Source organism: Mirounga leonina, unplaced genomic scaffold (assembly GCF_011800145.1).
Source record: "Mirounga leonina isolate KUSES-001 unplaced genomic scaffold, KU_Mleo_1.0 Mir_86, whole genome shotgun sequence".
In the NCBI taxonomy this organism is placed as follows: domain Eukaryota; kingdom Metazoa; phylum Chordata; class Mammalia; order Carnivora; family Phocidae; genus Mirounga; species Mirounga leonina.
In genome coordinates this window covers 74,348-97,488 of record NW_023270830.1, presented here as the reverse complement: position 1 = coordinate 97,488, position 23,141 = coordinate 74,348, and the positions used below count along the sequence as shown (strand labels likewise).

The window sequence follows — 23,141 nt, the reverse complement described above, 5'->3', positions numbered from 1 at the left end:
AAATGGAGGTAGAAAGTGAAGAGTTGGAGAAAGATACACCATGCAAATGGTAACCAAAAGAGAGTAGGAGTGGCTGTACTTACATCAGATAATATGGACTTTCAGTCAAAATCTGTCAAAGGAGGTAAAGATGGTCACTCTATAGTGATAAAGGACTCAATTCATCAAGAAGATATAACAATTATAAATATATATGTACCTAATATTTGAATGCCTAAATATTTAAAGTAAATATTAATCAAATTGAAGGGAGAAATAGATAGCAAACAATACAGTAATAGTAGGGGACTACAATATTCCACTTTCAACATTGGATAGACCATCTAGACAGAAAATTAGTAAGGAATCAACAGACCTGAATAACACTATGGACCAAAGGAGCTTAATAGACATATACAGACCATTCCATATAATAGCATTAGAATACACATTCTTCTCAAATGCATACAGAACATTCTCCAGGATGGATCATATGATGGGCTGCAAACCAAGCCTTAACAAATTTGAGAAGATCAAAATTGTATCTAGTATCTTTTCTAACCGCAGTGGTATAAAAATAGAAATCATTAGCAGGAGGAAAACTGAGAAATTCACAGAATATGTGGAAATTAAACAACACATTCCTGAACAACCAATGGATCAAATTTAAGAAATCAAAAAGGAAATCAAGAAAGTATCTCGAGACAAATGAAAATGTATGGGATGCAGCAAAAGCAGCTCCAAGAGGAAGGTTTATAGTGATAAATGACTACATTGAGAAAAAAGATCTCAAAAAAATAGCTTAACTTTATGCCTCAAGAAATTAGAAAAATAACAAATGAAGACCCAAATTAGCAGAAGGAAGGAAATGATAAAGATTAAAGCAGAAATAAATGAAATAGAGACTAGAAAGACAATAGAAAAAATTGATGAAACTAAAAGTCAGTTTTTGAAAAGTTAACAAAATTGGCAAACTTTTAGCTAGACTAAATGAAAGAGAGAGGGAGAGAGAGAGAGAGTACTCAAAATTAGAAATGGAAGAGGAGACATTGCAGCTAATGCTACAGGAATACAAAGTATCATAAGGCTACTATGGGACTATTATGCGAATGAATTGGATAACCTAGAGGAAATGGATAAATTCCTAGAAACATACAACCTTCCAAGACTGAATCAGGAAACACAGAAAATTTGAGCAGACCAATAATGACTTAGGAGATTGAAGCAATAGTCAAAAACTTCTCAGCAAAGAAAAGTACTGGACCAGATGGCTTTAATGGTGAATTCTACTAAACATTTAAAGAAGAATTAACATCAATCCTCAAATGCTTCTAAAAAAAATGGAAGATGAAGGAACACTTCCAAATTCATTTAATAAGGTCAGCATTACCCTGATACTAATGCCAGATAAGGACACTACAAGAAAAGAAAACTTAAGGCCAATATCCCTGATGAGTGTAGATGCAAAAACAGACACATAAACTATGTGGAATAGAATAAAGCGCTCAGAAATAAAAACATGCATATATAGTCAACTAATATTTGACCAGAAATCCAAGAATATTCCATGGGGAAAAGATAGTCTTTGCAACGTATGGTTTGGGAGAAAATATTTGCAAACTATGTATCAAATAAGGAGTTAATATTCAAAATATGTAAGGAACTCCTACAACTGAGCAGTAAGCAAACAAACAAATAATCCAATTGGAAATGGGCAGAGGACTTGACTATACATTTTTTCCAAAGAAGATAGGGTGCCTGGGTGGCTCAGTCAGTTGAGCATCAGGTCTCTTGATTTTGGCTCAGGTCATGATCTCAGGGTCATGAGATCAAGCCTAACATCAGGCTTGCTGCTCAGTGCGGGGTCTGCTTATCCCTCCCACTCTGCTCCTCCTCTTGTGCTCTCTCTCTCTTTTTCTCTCTCTCAAATAAATAAATGAATAAAATTTTTTAAAAAAAGGGATTTCATTTCCTTTGGATATGTACCCAGAAGTGGGATTGTGGGTCAAATGGTAGTTCTATTTTTAATTTTTTTTTAAGTTTTTATTTATTTGTATAAGTAATCTTTACACCCAATGTGGGGCTCAAACTCACAACACCAAGATCAAGAGTCACATGCTCCTCTGACTAAGCCAGTCAGGTACCCCCATTTTTAATTTTGAGGAACCTCCATACTGTTTTCCATAGTGACTGCACCAGTTTACATTCCCGCCAACAGTGCACATGAGTTCCAAAAAATCACTATCTTGAGGATATATCTGAACCCCCATGTTTATTGCAGCATTATTCACAGTAGCCACAACATGGAAAAAACCTAAGTGTTCATCAACAGATGAATATATAAGGAAAATGTGATATGTATATAATACATCCATAAAAAGGAAGGAAATTCTGCCATTTGTGACAACATGGATGAACCTTATAGGTTAAGTGAAATGAGTCAGATGGAGAAGACAATTACCATATGGTATCACTCATATATGGAATCTAAAATAAAGCCAAATTCATAGAAACAAAGTAGAATGGTGGTTGCTATGGGCTAAGGCTAGGGAAAATGAGGAGATGTTGGTCAGAGGGTACAAACTTCTAGTTATAAGATGAATAAGCTCTGGGGAGCTAATGTACAGCATAGTGACTATAGTTAACAATATTGTACATTTAAAAGCTGCTAAGAGAGTAAATATTAAATGTTCTTACCACATACAAAAAATTGTAATTATATAGGCTGATGGATATGTCAACTAACCTTATTGTGGTAATCATTTCATAATATATATGTGTATCAGATCAGCATGTACACCGTAATCATACACAATGTCACATGTCAATTATATCTCAGTGGAGCTGGGGAAACGAAAAAAATGGAAAAAAAGTATAGAGACTTACTCTTTATAGTCAAGATCAACTTTCTCCAGCCTATTTCTCCTTATAGTTCAATTGAGAATTAAGTACACATAGAAGCTGCTACTCCTTCCTTTCTTGGACCTGAAGTTCCTGGAGGGGAAAGGGTCAACAAGTGTTGACTAACTTGTTTTCCAGCCTACCCAGGAAAGTGTCAAACAAAGTGAGATGCTCATTAAATACATTTTTTTTTTCTTAAACTGTAGTGTACATAAAACTGTCAGGCTAATATATTCTTCTAACTCCTTATAAATCCATCTAAATCTCTTTTCTTTTAAATTTGCATATTATTTTGCACATTATGGTAGAAGAAGAAAACCATATTCTGTCAGCTGTTTCTGTTTTTACATTATGTTAAAAAAATGAAATAAAACAAAACTTACCTTTTAGACTCCAGCTGAATTAAAGGGCCATTCCAAATGCTCTTATTTTAAAAACTAAGTCAGCTGCATGTTAATAAAATATTCTGGATTGTTCATTTTCAGGCATAAGTAACATTTCTTACTGAAGAAACTCATTCAAAGGACCTTGAGTGTCCAAATCAGTGTTTGAGTCATACAGAACTATTAACAATGACAGGATCAGGGCAAAGGCCACAGTGAATAGAAGCTATGACAAGCAGAATTTGTCTGAGATTCATTTGTATTTGGCTGCAGATGACTTAGTAAGACCAAAAGTAGCTCTGTCATGTGATGTATGATATGATTCTGAGGCATTAATTGAAAAATTATGAACGGATGATTTCTAGAGCCTATTGGAGAAGGACCAGTGGTTTCTGAGTGTCACATCAGTTGTAACTGTTGCTAACAAAGAAAGATATAAAAAATAAGAATAAAAAGCCGAGGAGACAGCTTTTAAGCATCTGAATCACTCTTGGATGAAAGCAAGGTGCTCATGCGCGTGGATTATAGAGCTTATGAAGACTTACCTAAGTAGGGCCAGAAGTGAAAGGCTCGAAAATGATGACATGTCTGGGAACCTGCTCCTCCTTTTCTTCCGCACCACTGCTAGACTTGGTTAGTGGTGAGTGATAAAATCAAATGGCTGGAGGGTTTAGCTTTTGGCTTAGACTTTAGCACTCTCATGGCAGAGAGGAGAGTGTATGGGTTAGTCTGTTACAATGTTCGGCATTTTGGGCTTTGTACTCCTGTGATTTAGAGGGGTGCCTTAAATTAAAAAAAAAAACCAACACTTTTTTTCTGTCTTTGCTGAAAGGAAGATCTGGCAAGGCATCTAGCAATATTTAGTTTATAACTAATTTTCTAGAGTTGATGAAGGATCGGCTGGGTTCTTTTTAGAGGCCTTTAAGTCATTAACCCTTACTTAGCATTTTCTGTTATTGCTATTTATTTCATTAAGCAAGAGAATAAATAATTTATTAGGAAAAAGACAAAAATTCAATGAAGGTGAATTTATGCTTAAGCTAGTCTGTGCCGTATCCTTTTATCATCTACCAGAATACACAGCACAAAAATATTTATGAGCTTATAGTCTTACTTTTCACTGGAAAATATGTATTTTATTTTTCTTTGAAAGTCCATGATATGCAACTTTTATTTGTTCTAGGAATTATTTTTCAAAACACTAATTCATGTCAGAGCAAGTAATATTTTATCAGTCACTCACTTTCAATTTAGATGGTTGGTTGGGCAGAAATGTTTGACAGTACTTAATGAATGTGATGCATTTTAAGCAAAACCATTGTAATATATTTAAAAAAAATAAGATTCTGCCCACTGAAAGTGTTTCTTTGAAAAGCAGACATGGTGCCAGACCTTTAATTATTCTTTCTGTAATAAAGGACATTCAGAAGGAAGATCTCTGATCACGTCAGATCTTTGGATATGAAGAGCCTTTGCCATCCCCCATTAGTATTTTTTAATCTGACATCAGAATTTTGTAAAGAAAATCCCTTTTGCATGTCTGGGAGGTTAGGGTGAGTAGGAAATAATAGTGAATAGGAAATAATGCTTTTGAAAATCCTGGTCTTTATGAGAGTTCATCACCCGTAAAATGCCTTCTGTTTATGGAAGAACAGCAGTATGGGTAGTTATTTGATGTGTTCTCATGTTGCAGCCTGAACAGCAAAAACAAATGTAATATTAGTTGAAAGATTTGGCTTAAGTCGTTATTTGGTATTTCACTCTGATTCAGTTGTCTTCAAAAATAGAAGTCATTCACTTCAGAATATATCTACTTGTGGAACAAATAATAAAATAATCTCACCTTCAACTTGATCACTTAATCACCTGTGGATTTTATCCTGAGATCAGATTTCGTTCAAGGAAGCAGCTCTTTCTTAAAGGGATTATTTGAATGAAAACCTTATTGAACTGAGTCATAATAAGCACTTTGGATTAAAAACTATGGTGTTTTAGGAGATGGGTAGGCACAATTTTAAACTTAGTATTTTAATCAAGTGCCCCACCCAATCTTGTGACATTCTCTACCAAAATACAAAAAATAATAATTCTCATACTCAAATGAGTTTGGGAGTTAATGCACCCCTATGTAGAGATGCTCAGTGTATTTGAGAGTATTAAAGCCCTGCCCTGCAATTAAGAAACTTTTATTTTTTAATCTAGATATTTTTAAGTGTTATATTTGTAAACAAATACTTAAGAGTCTAGTAATTCGGAGGTTTAAGACAAACAGCAATCTCCAGACCCTCTTATTTTCCATGTCCTGTTCTCCAGAGACAATCACTTTTCATCTTTTAACTGATTTTTTTTGGTACTGACCTCTGTCTCCAAACAATAGAATGGTATGGCTATTTCCTGAGTATTTTCTTTTTTATATGCAAGCATAGTTAACATACAGTGTTATATTAGTTTCAAATGTACAATATAATGATTCAACAATTCTATTCATTTCTCAGTGCTCACAAGGTAAGTGTACTCTTAATCCCCTTTATCTATTTCACCCATCCCCCACCCACCTCCTCGCTGTTTGTTCTCTGTATTTAAGAGTCTGCTTTTAGGGGCGCCTGAGTGGCTCAGTCAGTTAAGTGTCTGACTCTTGGTTTTGGCTCAGGTCATGATCTCAGGGTTGAGACTGAGCCTGGAGTCAGGCTCCATGCTGGGCATGGAACCTGCTTAAGATTCTCTCTCGCCCTCTCCCTCTGCCTCTCCCTCCTCCTCTCTCTCTAAAAAAAAAAAAAAAAAAAAAAGAGTCTGCTTTTTTTCTTTGTCTCTTCTTTCTTTGTTTTTTCATTTGTTTTGTTTCTTAAATTCCACATATGAGTGAAATCGTATGGTACTTGTCTTTCTCTGACTATTTCATGTAGCATTATACACTCTAGGTCCATCCATGTTGTTGCAAATGGCAACATTTCATTCTTTTTTATGGCTTAGTAATATTCCATTATATACACAGGCACATGTGCGTGCGCGTACACACACACGCACACACCCCACTTCTTTATCCATTCATCTATTGTTAGAGACTTGGGTTGCTTTTATATCTTGGCTATTGTAAATAATGCTGCAATGAACAAGGGGTGCATCTTTTTGAATTAATGTTTTTGTTTTCTTTGGGTTACTGCTCAGTAGTAGAATTACATGGATCATATGATAATTCTGTTTTTAATTTAACCTCCATACTGTTTTCCACAGCGGCTGCACCAGTTTGCATTTGCAGCAACAGTGCATGAAGATTCCTTCTTCTCTACATCCTCACCAACACTTGTTATTTCTTGTGTTTTTTATTTTAGCCATTGTAACAGGTGTGAGGTAATATCTCATTGTGGTTTTAATTTGCATTTCCTTGATGATTAGTGATGTTGAGCATCTGTGTGTCTTCTTTGCAAAAATGTCTATTCAGGTCCTCTGCCCCGTTTTTAATTGGATTATTTGGGTTTTTTTGGTGTTGAGTTGTAGAAGTTCTTAATATGTTTTGGATATTAACTCCTTATCAGATATATCATTTGCAAATATAGTCCCCTATTCTTTAGGTCACCTTTTTTTTGTTGATGGTTTCCTTTGATGTACAAAACCTTTTTATTTCAGTGTAGTCCCAATAGTTTCCTAGAGCTAGTCACAGAATGTAGGAAAACAGTTTATTTACTAGATTACCAGCTTAATACAAAAAGATATTTAAGGAGGGGCGTTGGCTGGCTCAGTCAGTTAAGGATCTGCCTTCAGCTCAGGTCATGACCCCAGAGTCCTGGGATTGAGTCCCGGGATCGAGCCCTGCATTGGGCTCCCTGCTCAGCAGGGAGTCTGCTTCTCCCTCTACCCCTCACCCTGCTCATGCTCTCTCTCAAATAAATAAATAAAATCTTAAAAAATAATAATAAAAAAAGATATTGTAGGATATGAATGAATAGCCAGATGAAGAGATGCATAGGGCGAGGTCCCCAAGGGTCCTGAGTATAGGAGCTTCTGTCTCTGTGGATGTGTTTTTGTTCACCAATCTGGAGGCTCTCTGAACCCCATCCTTTTGGGTTTTTATGGAGGCTTCATACATAGGAATAATTGATTAAATTACTGATCATTAGTGATTGATTCAACTTCAGCCCTTATCTTCTTTCCTGAAATTGAGAGCTGGGACTGAAAGTTCAAACCCTTTAATCATGGTTGATTCCTCTGGCAAGCAACCCCATCCTTAAGGGCTTTCCAAAAGTCACCTCATTAACATAAACTCAGGTGTGGTTGAAAGGGTTGTTATGAACAATGTACTCTTTTCACCTTTATGGCTCTGGTGCTATTTTGGGAACCAAAGACAAAAGGCCAACTGCTATAACAAAAGATGCTCCCATTGCTTTGTGCTTAGGAAATTCCAAGTCTTAGGAGCTCTCTGCCAGAAATGAGGACATAGACCAAAAATATATTTCTTATTATAAATCACAATATCAGAGTTGCTGTTGAGAAATCCAAAGCAATCTAATTTATGATTCTTTGTATATGCCTCTACCCAAATTTCATTTTCCCTAATATTCTGAGATTCCAAATAAAGTGCCTTAGTGTTTGTCTATTTTCAAACACTAGGTGGGTCTTTTTAATCTAGAAACTCATGTCCTTCTATTTCTTAAAAGATTTCATTGATGATTATTTTCCTTTCTCTTTCCTTCTGCATTCAGGAACTCCTGTTCTCCAAATGTTGGGCCTCCTACATTGGTTGTTAATTATCTTACCTTTTCTTTCCTAATTTCTGTCTATTTATCTTTTTGCTTTACTTTCTGTGAGATTTTCTCAACTTAATTTTCAGCCATTGTATTGAGATTTCCCTTTTGCTATCATGTTTTTATTTTTCCAAAGTTCTTTTTTGTTCCAAAAATATTTCTTTTTAAAACAACATTCTTGTTTTATGGATACAGTATTTTATCTCTGATAATTTTTTTAACAGTTTTATTTTTTTTAAGGTTTTATTTATTTATTTGAGAGAGAGAAAGAGCGCAGAGGGAGAGGTAGAGGGAGAAGCAGACTCCCTGCTGAGCAGGGAGCTCGACGTGGAGCTCCATCCCAGGACCCTGGGATCATGACCTGAGCTGAAGGCAGATGCTTAACTGACTGAAACACCCAGGCACCCCTTATCTCTGATAATCTTTCTTTTTCAGTCAAGTCATCTTCTCCTTGCATAACCTATTTCCCCCAGGTTGAGGTTTTTTATTGCTTACTCTGGGCCTGTTATCCATATTAGACCTTTCCCTAAATCTGTGCTAATCCTTGAGTGTCTGATCATATTTATAAGTAGGAGACTAGGATACTGAATGAATGCTCTGAATATGTGGACAGGACTTTTGACTGTGAATGTCACTGTAGGGTGATCTGGATGTGCTAATTTTATTATCTTGTCTTCTTGGACTGATCAGATATCTTGGAAGGGGTATCTCTAGTCTCTTGACTGGAGGGTAAAGGCTTTGGAGAATCAAGTTAGGAGAGAGGACTGGCAGGAAGGAGGGTATCAGCACTCAGAATGATTTGTTAACTCACTCCACCATTTTCTTTTTTTTTAAAGATTTTTATTTATTTATTTATTTATCTGAGACAGAGAGAATGAGAGAGACAGAGAGCACATGAGAGGGGGGGAGGGTCAGAGGGAGAAGCAGGCTCCCTGCTCTGCAGGGAGCCCGATGCGGGACTTGATCCCGGGACTCCAGGATCATGACCTGAGCCGAAGGCAGTCGCTTAACCAACTGAGCCACCCAGGAGCCCTCACTCCACCATTTTCAAGGTACTTCTGTCTTCAACTGATGACTGTCCCCAAGTCCACAGACCTTTTGATTGATCCTTTTTGGAGAATAAACCTCCAGTCTTCTGCCAGAATTGGGGGGTGGGAGCAACCACCCAGCAACACAAAGTAAGGAAAGATTTAGAGTTCTAACTTATTTTTAAACATTGTTCAATCAAAATTAATCTCAATGTGTTATTGCCCCTTTACCCAGAGTTAAGCCGAACTCAAGGTAAAGGGCACAGTCCTCCAAGGCTGCCAAGTCTGCCCAAGACTTCTGATATCAGCTGCAAGTTCAGTGGTCCTCAGGGCTATCCTTACTTCAAACCAGCTGATTATAAATTTGGGGGTCCTCATAGACTCCTTCAGATTTGATAATTTGATAGATCAACTCACAGAACTCAGGAAAGCACTATACTTGTGATTTTAGTTTAATATAGCAAAAGAATACAAATCAGAACCAGCCAAAGGAGGAAACATATAGGGTGGAATCTGGGACTGAGAAGATTCCAACCACAAAACGTCCACATCCTCAGGGATGCATTGCCCTCTTGTCATTGATGTGTGACAATACTCATGGAGTTTTGCCAACTTGGGAAGTTTGCTTGAGCTTCAATGTCCATAGTTTTTATTGAGGCTTCCTTACTTACGTATGATTGATTAAATGATTGCGCTGGTGGTTGCTTAAAGCCCAAGCCCTCTAATTACATGGTTGGTCTTTCTGTCTGGCTAGTCCCCATCCTGAGTAACCTTGTTAGCATAAACTGTCAGGAGTGGTCTGAGGGGCCCACAATAAATAACAAAAATACTCCTGCCATTCTGGAAATTCTAAGATATAGAGGTTACCTCCTCGGAGTTGGGACGAAGGTCAGACTTTTCTTTTTGTAAAGTTAATTCTTCACTCTACAGTCTTCCATCTCCATTTCCAGAGGCACCTGATTCTACCAATTCCAAAATGCTTAAAGGATTCTGAAGTAAAGTCAGGTTGGTTCTTTGTTCTTTGCTCTGCTGGTTTAGGATTTAGCTTTTTTTTTTCCTTCTTAAAGATTTTATTCATTTGAGAGAGAGAAAGAGCAGGAGCCGGGTGGCGGGGGGAGTGGGGCGCAAAGGGAGAGGGGAAGAAGCAGACTCCCCGCTAAGCAGGGGCTCGATCCCAGGACCCTAAGATCATGACCTGAAGGCAGCTGGTTAACCGACTGAGCCACCCATGTGCCCCTGGATTTAGCTTTCTTGAGTCAGCTAAGGCATTTATTATTTGTTCATCTAATTTTCAGTTTCCAAAACTGTTTTTTCTCCCATTTTGGAGTGTTTATATTAAAATAAGAAAAAATCCCGGGGTGGCTGGGTGATAGATATTGGGGAGGGTATGTGCTATGATGAGTGCTGTAAAGTGTGCAAGACTGTTGAATCACAGATCTGTACCTCTGAAGCAAATAATACATTATATGTTGAAAAAAAAAAAGAAGAAGACAGCAGGAGGGGAAGAATGAAGGGGGGAAAATCGGAGGGAGAGACGAACCATGAGAGACTATGGACTCTGAAAAACAAACTGAGGGTTCTAGAGGGGAAGGGGGTGGGAGGATGGGTTAGCCTGGTGATGGGTATTAAAGAGGGCACATTCTGCATGGAGTACTGGGTGTTATATGCAAACAGTGAATCATGGAACACTAAAAAATAAATAAATAAATAAATAAAAATAAGAAAATATCCCAAATAAAAAAACCCTCTTCAGTGGTGTTAGTGGGATTTCTAGAGGAAGCAAAATTAGATACATATATTCAGTTTGCTATCTCTACCAGAAATCACAGAACACTCTCAATTTATTTGTCAGTAGCAACTTCTTGTAGAATACCTATTAGCACCAGGTAAATAAACACCGAGTTAGCAAACACTTATATGTTGCTGCATTAATACAGACCAACTAATTTAGGCTTCAGAATCTTTAAAGATAAATAGTGCTTGGGCTCATTTCCTTTCTACTTTACATAACGAGGTCACAAAAGATAAATAGCCTCTTATCACTTATTGACTGGGGATGAAAATATAGGAATAGAAGAGAACCTTTTAACTTCAACGTTGTCTATTTTTACAATGTTTGAATTAATATGCATTAGTTTTTAATTAATTTAAAAATAATTTTAGAACAGGAGAAAAGTAACAACATTGCATAAAATAATCCCTAAAAATTTTCCACTTCAAATCTATGATACTAGGGTTAATGGAGAACTAAAAATGGAGAATTCCTTTTATATTTAATGGAGTAGGTAGGACAGAGCACAGAACTCCTTTAATCACTCTGATCTGAAAGTCAGATTTGTAGGCTCCCTGTCCCTCTATCTATCTCCTCTCCTTTTTTTTTTTTTTTTTTTTTGGTCTAGAAAGAGGTTTTTAAGGTTACATTTTATATTAATGAAATCTACTTGGAAAAGAGGATGTTGATCCTCTCCTAATGCTGATTTCTCCTTTCATTTTCTTGGTAAATAAGAGTACGTGCATTGATTTTCCTGTTCCATTTTAGAATACAACTGTCATCCTATATCTCTTCATTCACATTCTTTTTGGAGTTTCTGCTCCCTGTGAGGTTCATTCCAAACTCCATAGTATGGCCTTCACAGTACTCTTATGTCCACAACTTACCTTGGAGCCTTATCTGTTTCTGGTTACCTCCTCGGAGTTGGGACGAAGGTCAGACTTTTCTTTTTGTAAAGTTAATTCTTCACTCTACAGTCTTCCATCTCCATTTCCAGAGGTACCTGATTCTACCAATTCCAAAATGCTTAAAGGAAAGCAAGCTCCCATTTCCTCTCATTGCTGAATTATTTGATGATTCTCCCAACTTCTTGGTGTTGAGATGTACCCCCAGGCTGGAATTCTTTCCCCATGTCCCTTCTATCCCTGCCCATCTAAATCATACCTGTTTTTACAAGCCTATCTCAAATGTTACCTTATCAGAAAATATTCCTCCTTATCTTTCCTTCATTCAGGATGAACCCCAATCCACTGGAGCCTCACAGGGCTTTTTTTTGGCTCATATCCTGCTTGTGTAATAGGTATCAGTGGGTGAGTGTGTGTGCCTGCGTGCATGCGGGGGTGGGGGGAGAGTTGGAGGGAGGGAAATTGTCCCTATTATAATTTCCTTGAGGGCAAACATAATGAGTCATATATACCCATAACACCTTATATAAAATTGATTCTCAGTAATGTCAGTTGATTTGAAGTGAATCTTGTTTCATTTTCTTTGTGTTGGTAGCATTGACAAGAGCAACAATTGTGTAGATTACGGATTAGAGTTTTACAGTCCATTTCCTCTCAAGACATTTTCTTGAACAACAGAAAGGTAGTTGCCTAATGCTTAAAGACGATTATTAGCAACTTGGGGTGGGAGTAAGAAATATGAACACTCATCATTGAATCCAGGTCTGCACACTCATGACCATGGGCACCATTTGCAGCTGACTGGTTGATATAGCCAAATGAATCTCTGAGTGACAGGAACCGACTGCTGTGGTGGGGGAAAGAAAACATGGGAAGTATGGTGACTAGAGGAGTCAATTTGGGTGTCTGTGCCACAGGAGAAGGATTTAAATAATCTGGGGTGGGGGTGGGGTGGGGGGAAGGAGGAGAGGCTGAGGAAGGAAGATGATTGATGAAGTGTGTTACGGCTGACAGAAGACCCTATGCTCTGGGTGAGGGAGTTAGCAATGATTGAAGGGAGACTGGGAGAGGTCTCTGTGTGATTAGCCGGATATAATCAACCATCTGCCTGGGGTCACAGCCATGCACAAAGGACATATTAAAGGGGAAAAAAGAGAGAGAGGAAACATCAGTGATAACACCAAGAAAATCTTTTTAATTGCAGAAATCTGTCAAGGCCCCACTATTTACATGTCGCCCCCCCAACCCCCCATCACTTAAAGTCCTTCTCATGAAAATCTGCTTGCAGGCTGCTCTGTTGTGGCAGGAGGATTAGAAAGTGAGACTAATCCGGGTTATGGCAGTGATCTCACTAAACCTTGTTACTCCAGGTGAATGCTGGAGGCCTTGGGGCCAGGAGTAGAGGGCTGAGGAGAAGAAGGAATCAGACAGTGTTTATGGAAACTTCCTTAGGAGCATCTTACAAAAAACCACTCTCTCTTTTTCCCCCCAAGTAAAAATCTAACTTACCACTTGGCAGGAACTGTTGGACTCCTCTCTTTAAAAAGCTTAGAGCTATTTAAAGTTTCCCAGTGTTTGACCTTGCAAGAGGCCAGGGAGATACACAGGCCACAAGATTTAAAACCAGATGAATTAGAGCCTCATTCATCTAGGTAGGCCATGACATTTAATTCAGCAATTTATTAAACTTATTTTTGTGTTTTCTTTGCAGAGCCTGATTCTAGAATGCTGGAATCAGATACAGGGTACACCTCTTATTTATTTTTCCTTAATGCAGTCAAAGCATGGGAGCTAACCTTAGACAAAAATGAAAACATTCCAGTGGAACTTTTTCTTCCCTTTCAAAATTCATTGTCTCTATGAATAGGTTCTGTGAATGATTATGAGACTATAAAAGAAATGAAGATGGAGGAAAAAAGGACACTTAGTGATGCCTAACAATTTTCTCTATCTCAGTTTTGTAATATGTGCTTTGTAGCAAGCAGATCTGTTACCTTGGCTAGAATTATGTTTTAGTCTCTCACTTGTTTTTTGGGGAGTAAGCAGAGCATAGAAAGATTGAGAGTAAGTATTTAGGTTTGGGGTTGCTTTACATGGATGGTAAAACTGCCTCTCAAACTATATACATGATGATGTTCTTACTTAGAAAGAACAGTTTCTTCCTAAGAAAGGAGAGGGAACTTGAACCTATTTCCTTCAGATTGGCTTTGTCAGCTGGTTATGTTAATGTAGTGCTAGTCACTTATTTATAAATTTATTAATTTATTCTGCTTTAGCATTGCTCTGTTTTTTAGATACATAATCTTGGTTCTTCTGGACCATGACTGGATGTGCTCTGTCCACCCGGACACTCTTTTCCATAGTGATCCTTGTCTTGGCAACTGTCTCCTTTTTCTCTGCTCACTTATCACGGCTTGTTTGCAAAAGACCTAACTATTAACTGCACAGGCCTGGAGCTTATACATAAGCTTCCAAATAGGGACAGCGGAGTAGCCTTCTCTGTGTAAGAGATTTAGGCTCCGGAGCGCATAGGAAGCTGGTGCCCTACAGACTCGCCCGTGTCCTGCTGGACTGGAGCAGCCCTGATACCAGCCTTTATCTTATTTGGCCACAGGAAGAGAACCCGAGGGGGGTGGAGAAGGAGGAGCCAGACGCTTAATCCTGAAGGACCTTTAGGGACAAGAGCATTTACAGTGAGTACATGCGGCAGATTTCCGGCTTTTCACTTCTTTTATTTAAGAGGGAAAAATGACAAGAGAAGGGAGAAAGAGGTGGGCAGCTTTGATGGGTGTGTAGCTGCATGTTTTGTCTCCTAGCTTGGTCGAAGAACACTCTCTGATTTAAATGTGACTTAGTCAAATGCGTTCTGCTCACATCAGGTTTCAAATAAAAACCTGTGGACTGTCAGGAAGATAGCAGAACCAATCCTTGTTAGTAAGCAATTCATGGTATGTTTCTTCTGTTTGTATAAGATGAGAAATAGAGTATTCTGGGAAAAGCCCTCCTACAAATTAAAAAAAAAAAAGCTTTAAAATCTTTACTGCTTGCAGGTTTTGTACTTTAAATGTCGAATCTTCTTTGGATTTGTGGAAAGGAAAGGATTTGATTTATGTATTTTTAACAGCCGCTGGGATAAAGATGGTATTATCTCTAATGCTGGAGAGGTGGCCACAGCTAAGCATTTGATGGGGGAGGGGAAGGGGAGGTCACTGGGTTCCAAAAAAGCCGGTTGATCACCCCTGTCACACACCTTTGGAACCTGAGGAAGTGGGTGGGCACCTGTATACATCTGGGTCATTGCTTTCATTTGCATCATCAGAAGTTGTCTGCTGGCTTTAAAAGAAAGTTTCGCTGTGACTGGGAAGGAATCTTTTCGCAAGATGCTTTATAAAGGAAGAATACAAAACTTAATGGTATTTAGAAGAACATATAATAGACTTGTGCTGAATTTCCTGCTATTTGCATTCAAATGGAGTAATTAATTTGATGGGAAAGCAAGCTTGAGTAGTCCTTATAGGGGCAGGAAAATATACACAAAGATTGTTACTATAGGTCTCTAAGATATGAAGCAGTTTTCCTTTAAATTATAAATTTATCTCTGACATCAGATGTGATTTTGTGAAAATCAGAAGTAGAGATTGGTTATCCATGGATGGTACATTAAATGTGTGCTACTAGAATTGAAAATTAAATGTTTATAGTAATTACTTTCCATGAAAATAGATAATTAACCAATTTTATGCCACTTTCCAGGCTTGCTATGCTGTTATGACACATATGATATTCCTTTCCCAGTGGCAAAAGTATACGAGAGGGAAAATAGACAGAAATTGTTCAGTAGGGCACTGCTTTGCTTTACTTCTCTGAGATATGGAAATTCTCTTGTTTCCAGTCTGGTCAGTTAAATATGGAAACCTCACGTCCATGTTGAAATTTTATAGATGCAGGAAAATTTTGCTTTGCAGCTTGATTGAAAGTTTTCCTTACCCTTTACTCATGTGTGATGAACACCAGCTACATTTTTAATATTTTTATCTTGTTCTGTGTGTCCTCTACACATATAACCACGTCTTTATCGTCAGTCTTTAATTTCAAACTATAAGGGGAGAGGGTCTCATGTATTTGTTTCTCTGGGAGGAATTAGCGACACATAACGTGTAAATGATAATTTACAAAAGGCATTTGCATGGTACTACTTTATTTCCATTAAGTAGGACAGATCTATTGATGCTGTTCATGTGCTTTGGTAAAATGGAGGGCCAGCACTTAGTGTCTACAGAGTTCTCAGTACAGGCAGGATGCTTCCAATGGCTTTGAGATCTCTGGATAAATAACCCACAGATTCTTATGGTCAGATGGCATCTCAGTCATCATCTAGTCCAAAAATTTTGTCATTTTACCTATGGGGAAACTGAGACCCAAAAATGTGGAGCCTCTTGCCCCACACAGAACTGCCCTGTGCCTGGTTAGTGCACAGCCCGATGGTATATATGGGAGTGTTGTATGTTGGCACATAAATTGCTTTGAGCCAATTTTTTAGTATGTTCTTTAGTTTACAGTAGGATGTATCTTCCAGAGAAGGCCCTATGTTGATTTAGGAGTTTCAGAGAAAACATAATGACCACGCATCATTTTTCAGCTGTGCAGGGAGCTTGGGAGGGATCTGGGGTTGGGTGTCTGAGTGGGTGAGTGGGTTTGGCTGAAACAGTTCACTGTACGTTACCCTGGCATTTAATTTTCTGATTTTGGGTGAGTCTGGTTTCTTAGAAGAGGTAGCCACTGTAACACCTGTGTCGTCTTCATTTATCACCAATTCTGTGACCTTCCACGGGAAATCTTTATTAACCTTTGTGTATCAGATGCCTTCTCTGGGACTGTGATTCTAAACAGATACCCCAGAGAGCAGTGGATTGATTAAAAATTTAAAAATGCTTGGGAAATCAGAACCAGAGCCTGTCTGAGGCCAGGGTATGAATAAATAGTATGGTAGCTCACTCTTCCTGGAGTTGTATTGCTCCTGGAGTTCTGATATCTCTTAACAGGTTTTTTAAAATAGCCAGGTTTAGTATTATTTAAAAAAACTGTATGCAAGTGTGGTTAAAAATGTGGGGTATGGATTTGTCCCTCTTGCAATCAGGTGGAGAAAGCTGCTGAGTTGAAGCCTAAAACCATTCCCTAAGGCAGGTACCAAAGTGATAAACCTACTTTATGACATTTTAGTTTCGCAAATAACTTTGCCTTCAAAAATTCGTCCATAAAGCTGCTTATCATTTAATTTAAAAATTAAATGTACAAGAAATCGGGAGGGGGCAGTACACTGCAGCATTGGAAGGCTTCTGAAATAATATATCATAAGAATAACTTATTCTTAAGGTTTCTGTCAATTCAGTAAGTCTTTTTATTCTCTGTGCCCATTTCTGTATGGAAAGTTACATGTTCCTGGTAAAATTAGGAGCTTCCCCCCACCTCTATTTTTGTAGGTAAAATAATTTTGCTATTGTTACTAAGTGAATATTAAGAATCTAAGAAATACAGGCTACTTTCTGATAACCACATTTAATTTCATATTTTGTTCAGTCACCTTTCATCTTTGGGGAAGGGAGCTAGAAAGTGTAGAACCAGAAAAATCTAATAAAAGAAAAAGAAACCCATTACCTCGAGTAGAAGAACCTGCTCCTGAAACTAAAAATAATGTTTCTATAAAATGTTTAAAGTACAAGATCCTAAAAGTTATTTTATATTAAACTGTTCTAGAAGAAAGATATATAGCTTAGATCATTACATTAGTAAATGAGCTTACTCTTAAGTTTATCAACTTTATTATTACTTACACTTATGTTGTTTTAAATATATTTAATTAACATTTTATTCATTTATTTATTAGATTTTATTTATTTATTTGAGAGAGAGAGATAGAGAGCACAAGTGGGGGAAGGGGGGCAGAAGGAGAGGGAGAAGCAGACTCCGCACTGAGCAGGGAGCCCGCCTGGGGCTGCCTCGTGGATCCCAGGACCGTGGGATCATGACCTGAGCCCTGAGCCAAAGGCAGCTGCTTAACCAGCTGAGCCACCCAGGTGCCTCTTAGTTAATATTTTAATGTTGTATGTTTCACAGCAATTTATTACTCTTGAAATCCCAGAAGCCCCCCAAAATTTCAATATAGCCAAATAATGTAATTTAAGAGTTAATTAGATATACTGTATATACTAACCCACATGATTTATACTTTTTGGCAAAGTTTATGTTTGGAATTACTACATGATATATATTTACATAACATATCGTAGAAAGGAGCAACCTCCCCTGAATTCAGCTCAGTGTTTTTGTTAATTAGAACATGTTCCCTCTCTGCTTATCCCATGTATTGAATGTATTGGTTATAATGGCCAAAATGATGCTTAGGTGCTTATAGTAGAAAAGCCCTAAGTAATAGTGGCTACAACCAGATATTGTTTTTCTCTCAGTAAGAGAAGTTCAGGGCAGAGGCGAGGACTGATACAGTACCTCCTTGTTACCTGTGGGATCCATGTTCCCACCACCTTGCTCTCCCTTCCTCTACTGGCATACCCCAGAGCATCTCCTGGTCCAAGATAGCAACTGGAACTCTAGCCATCAAGCCCACATTACAGGCTAGAAGAAGGGGGAGACATAGAAGGGCAGAGAGAAGGCCCCTCCTTGATTAAGTCAGCTCCCTTTACGCAGCTCTACAAGCATTCTGTACAAAAGTTCCACTTACATCCCCTTGGTCAGAACTTAGTCACATGGCCATACCTAGAAGCCATGGAGATAGGAAATGTAGTTTTAAATTCTTGCAGAAATATGCACAGCTGAAAATCAGAATTTTATTAGTAAGGAATGAGGAGAGAATGGATGGTGAGGTAGGCAATACCACATGGTTTTGCATTCCTATTATATGCTGGGTCTTGGGGCTACTATGTAGAAACTCACAACACCTCCTTCTGTTTTTGCTATGAGCTATGGTTTCTTAATTTAGAAATCTGGCTTAATTTAGAAATCCTGTTTCTTCTGCGAAGTATCATTTCTTTATTTGGCAATCTTGTCTGACTCTTTCCTGCTTTCTTCTTTCCTCTTGCCTTTCAGCTGTTTTGGAAAGAAGTGAGGTTTAGACTTCTCCATGTTAACCATGAGCGTGACACTTTCCCCACTGAGGTCACAGGACCTGGATCCCATGGCTACTGATGCTTCACCCATGGCCATCAACTTGACACCCACTGTGGAGGAGGGTGAGGGAGGAGAGGCAATGAAGGACATGGATTCTGACCAGCAGTATGAAAAGCCCCCTCCATTGCATACCGGGGCTGACTGGAAGATTGTCCTCCACTTACCTGAAATCGAGACCTGGCTCCGGATGACCTCCGAGAGGGTCCGGGACCTAACCTATTCAGTCCAGCAGGACTCAGACAGCAAGCATGTGGATGTGCATCTAGTTCAGCTAAAGGTAAGGAAGGTCTCTGGACTTAGGTCCATGCTAGACAGAAGTCTGAAAAAGGTTGTAGCACCTGGAGCCTGCGTTCTGTAACTTGCAATGAGGAAACCTCCAGGAAGGAAAACAGAATAGCAGATTTGATACACAGGGGCAGAATTCATTCTTTCCTGATTTTACTTCATGGGTTGATCATCTAGAATCAAACTGACCTTAGGGGATAATGCGGAGAAGGAGGGAAAGAGAAGGGCATTTTGGTGCAGTGTCATAGAAATCAGTTTTGAGAATAAAGTATTATAAAAAGGCTTAATGAAAAGACTCTCGCAGGTAAAACATCATACTGAGCTGTGATTGTGAGTATGGTATATGATTATTATCTTCTGTTGCAGTTGATGCCGCCTTTGTGGCAAAGAGTGGATCCTGGCATGAGAGGGGAAGGGCGGTGTTCTCCTTTTAGAATGAGTCCTTTCATCCAGGTACAATGCATCATGCAGAACAAAGGTGCTTTTCTAACAACTCATTCAGAGTTCAGATGTAAAAAAATATCTGTGGCTTCTAGAGCCCTTGAAAAGCCTGACTTTTGTTAATAATGAAATAGAGGTGCTAGTAAAGAGTGCTATTACTAAAGGTTTTGGCCTAGGGACCCCAAAGCACAGTGAATCTTGTTCTGTCGTAGTCATTCCTCTCTTCCAGGTCCCTGAGGCAAACACACACTCAGGTTAATGACCAGCAAAGCAAGACAGATTTATAGCCAGTCTGGGCATTGGCCCCAAACCCTAATGGAAATTTCTAGTGAGTTAGATGAGATCCTAAGGAGAATTCTTTTACCTAAGCTCATGCACCCTAAATGATCTGAAACCAAAGACCAAACAGATTCTTGGATCTCAACACTTAAATGGTTTGTAGTCTGCAGCCATCAGTGTGAGAAGAGAGGATGGGCAGTTAAGGTGAGAGAGCATGTTCCCCAAAGCCTAGAGCATGGCTGGCGTAGCCTTCTCAGGCTGGTTCAACAGGTCCTGAGCCCAGCTGCCGCATTGAAGAGAGTGTCCAAGAGAGGGAAAAAGAGAATTGGGGGGAGAGAGAGAGAAAACAAAGCCAGAATAGCAAGGTGTTTGGGTTCTCCCAGCTTGAGCAGGCCTGTGTGGTCTTTCCACAGGATCTTGGGAAGTAGAAGTTGCAAAAAGGTAACAGAGAGATGGCCAGGAACCAGCTTCAGTGCAAGCCGAGCTGTTTCTTCACTGTGGCAACAGGAAATGGTGTGTCTCAGTCCTTGATATAGGGTTCCTTTAATCAAAGGAGCAGCTCTCCCACTCCTCGAGGCTGGAGTGAAATGGAAGTAAGGGGGCTCCACCTCACCTCTCCTCTCCTCTGTTCCCCCTAAGTGCACTTACATGTCAATAAGTAAGTAAGTAAATACAGGGTTTGGGGTTGTAAGGAAAATTGACTATTGCTCCCCCAAATCTCTCAGATTTACTCAGAAAAGATGGTAAAAGATTAAAGGAGAATTTGGGGGGCAGGAAATGGAAATATCTTGAGAAGACTCCACTAAACATGCTGCTAAGGGCTCCTAAAAACATGAATGTGTCTGTTAACTTAATTACATCAGTAATACATGCAAATTTAAATTTAAATTTCAAACTGGCATGTAAAGTTTTGGTATCATTAACCAGGGTTATGGTTAGTGTTCGAGAAATCACCTCTAGGGCGATTTGCTTGTCTTTTTCTCCTTGGAACTGTCTGTCATCCTCTCTCCTTAGTCCAAAAGCATTTTGTCCCTGCCTCCATCCTGCCCTGTTCCACAATGTGGTCTCTCTCCCCTGCTGAAAGAGGAGCCCCAGAAGGGCAGGAATTCAGCATAGTAATCACATAATAGTTCATCAATGACTGCTAAAGGGATGAATTGAAATTGTTTTATGTTAATTTATTTTCAGGGATTCTGTCATTACTTTTTTTTTTCAATTTATTACATCAAGTGACTTAACCAGCATTTTCCATTATGTTCTCAAATATTCTGGAATAATCGAGCCCTTCTGCATTGAGCCCAAAGTCAATGAACTCTGGTCAGTGAACTGAGGCCTAATCTATACAAGGATTTAGTTTTGGTCTCCTAATCTGCTTGGTTTAATTTCCCCCTTTTTTTTTGTATAATATTTCTTTATTCAGTCAAGCACCTAGATGCATTTAAAAGATTTTTAAATAGATGTCAGTTTCTTAGATCTCCACATTGATCCATAAAATAGAAGGGGAACTTGGGCATAATGTTTTATATGTGAAAACAACAAAACAACTGTGTAGAAGGGGCTCTCAATTAAGGGGTGTGGCAAAGCAGAGGGGAAGGCCCAGCCTGGGCAAGGCCAGCCCTCTGCCATGGGGTGTCCCACCTTGGCTCCTACTGCCTTGGTGCATAACTCAGTTTATTAATTTCCATAAAAAATAACCATCACAGGGATGGGAATGCCATGGCTTTAAGGACCATACAGGTACAGATAATTCCTAAATTTATATATCTATCCCTGTTCTCCCAGGAACCCCAGCTGCCTAACTGACATCTCTAATTGTGTCTTTAAGTGAGCATCTCAAACCAAATATGCCTATTGAAAAGCTCTTAATTCCTCCTGCCCCCATATCTTTCTAATTTCAGTGGAAGGCACGGCACCTTGCCAAGCCCAGATATGACTCCCCAACCCATGCATATGTCTATCCAGAAGTCCCGTGGCTCCATCTCCAAAATATGACCTAAAGCCATTCACTTCTCCCCAGCGCTACTGCTCTCACCCTAGACAGGCTGCATGACTGTTTGCCTGGGTTCTTTTTAGAGCCTCCTCTACCACCCTGCACTTAATTCTCCACACAGGAGCCAAAGGAATCTTTTAAAATTTAAATCAGGTCATGTTACTCCCTTGCTTCCCATTGGCCATAATAAAACCCAAATCTCTTCCTGTGGCTCTGCACCTGTTTGGTTCTCTGGCCATATCTCCTGTTGTTTTCTTCTTGTTCATAAAGCTCCAGGCACATTGGAAGTTCCAAAGGAATGTTAGGCTAGTTCTTGGCCTCAGCGCTTTTCCTGTTCCCTCTGCCTAGCAACTTTCTTCCTCTATCTTTGCCTGGCAGAGTCTGAATCATCATCAAGCAGTCAGGCAGAGGCGCAGCCAAGTTCTAACATCTGGAGGTGCAAGCCTAGGAGAGAGTTGGGCAGGGGTTGTGCTGTGTTTGGTGAAGGGCAAACATACAAAAAAAGGAGCTACCCTCACCTAACTTGTCTTTGTGCCCCACACTCCCTTTCACATTGCTTGCTCTGTCTTGTCATCATGGTCTTCTCTATCATCGTGTGGACATAGAACTTAAAAAATCAGTTGACCCCAAAGATACAAATGTAGTGATCTGAAGGGGCACCTGCACCCCAATGTTTATAGCAACAATGTCCACAATAGCCAAACTATGGAAAGAGCCAAGATGTCCATCAACAGATGAAATGTTAAAGAAGATGTGGTGTACACACACACACACACACACACAGTGGAATATTATGCAGCCATCAAAAAATAAATCTTGCCATTTGCAATGATGTGGATGGAACTAGAGGGTATTATGCTAAGCGAAATAAGTCAATCAGAGAAAGACAAGTATCATATGATCTTACTGATATGATGAATTTGAGAAACAAGACAGAGGATCATAGAGGAAGGGAGGGAAAAATGAAACAAGATGAAACCAGAGAGGGAGACAAACCATAAGAGACTCTTAATCTCAGGAAACAAACTGAGGGTTGCTGGAGTGGAGGGGGGTGGGAGGGATGGGGTGGTTGGGTGGTAGACATTGGGGAGGATGTGCTATGGTGAGTGCTGTGAATTGTGTAAGACTGTACCCCTGAAACAAATAATACATTATATTTTAATAAAAAAATAAAAATAAACATAAGGTTAGATCCTAAAAAAAAAAAATCAGTTGAAAAGTGCTTTTGGAAAATGCTCAGGATAGGTTCAGCCTCTGT

At 39.0% G+C, this 23,141-nt stretch overlaps 1 long non-coding RNA gene across 3 annotated transcripts in view; it reads left to right on the top strand.

Annotated features, from left to right (window-relative positions):
* The window catches only part of LOC118002909, a 197,579-nt gene extending 175,022 nt beyond the window's left edge, over positions 1-22,557 (top strand). For 2 of the 3 annotated variants that reach the window (XR_004677216.1, XR_004677218.1), the window contains one exon: positions 18,808-22,557. This is a non-coding gene — a long non-coding RNA (uncharacterized LOC118002909). The remainder of the gene's footprint in view (positions 1-18,807) is intronic. The other variant, XR_004677217.1, reaches the window with a different exon arrangement.
* Positions 22,558-23,141: the final 584 nt, after the last annotated feature.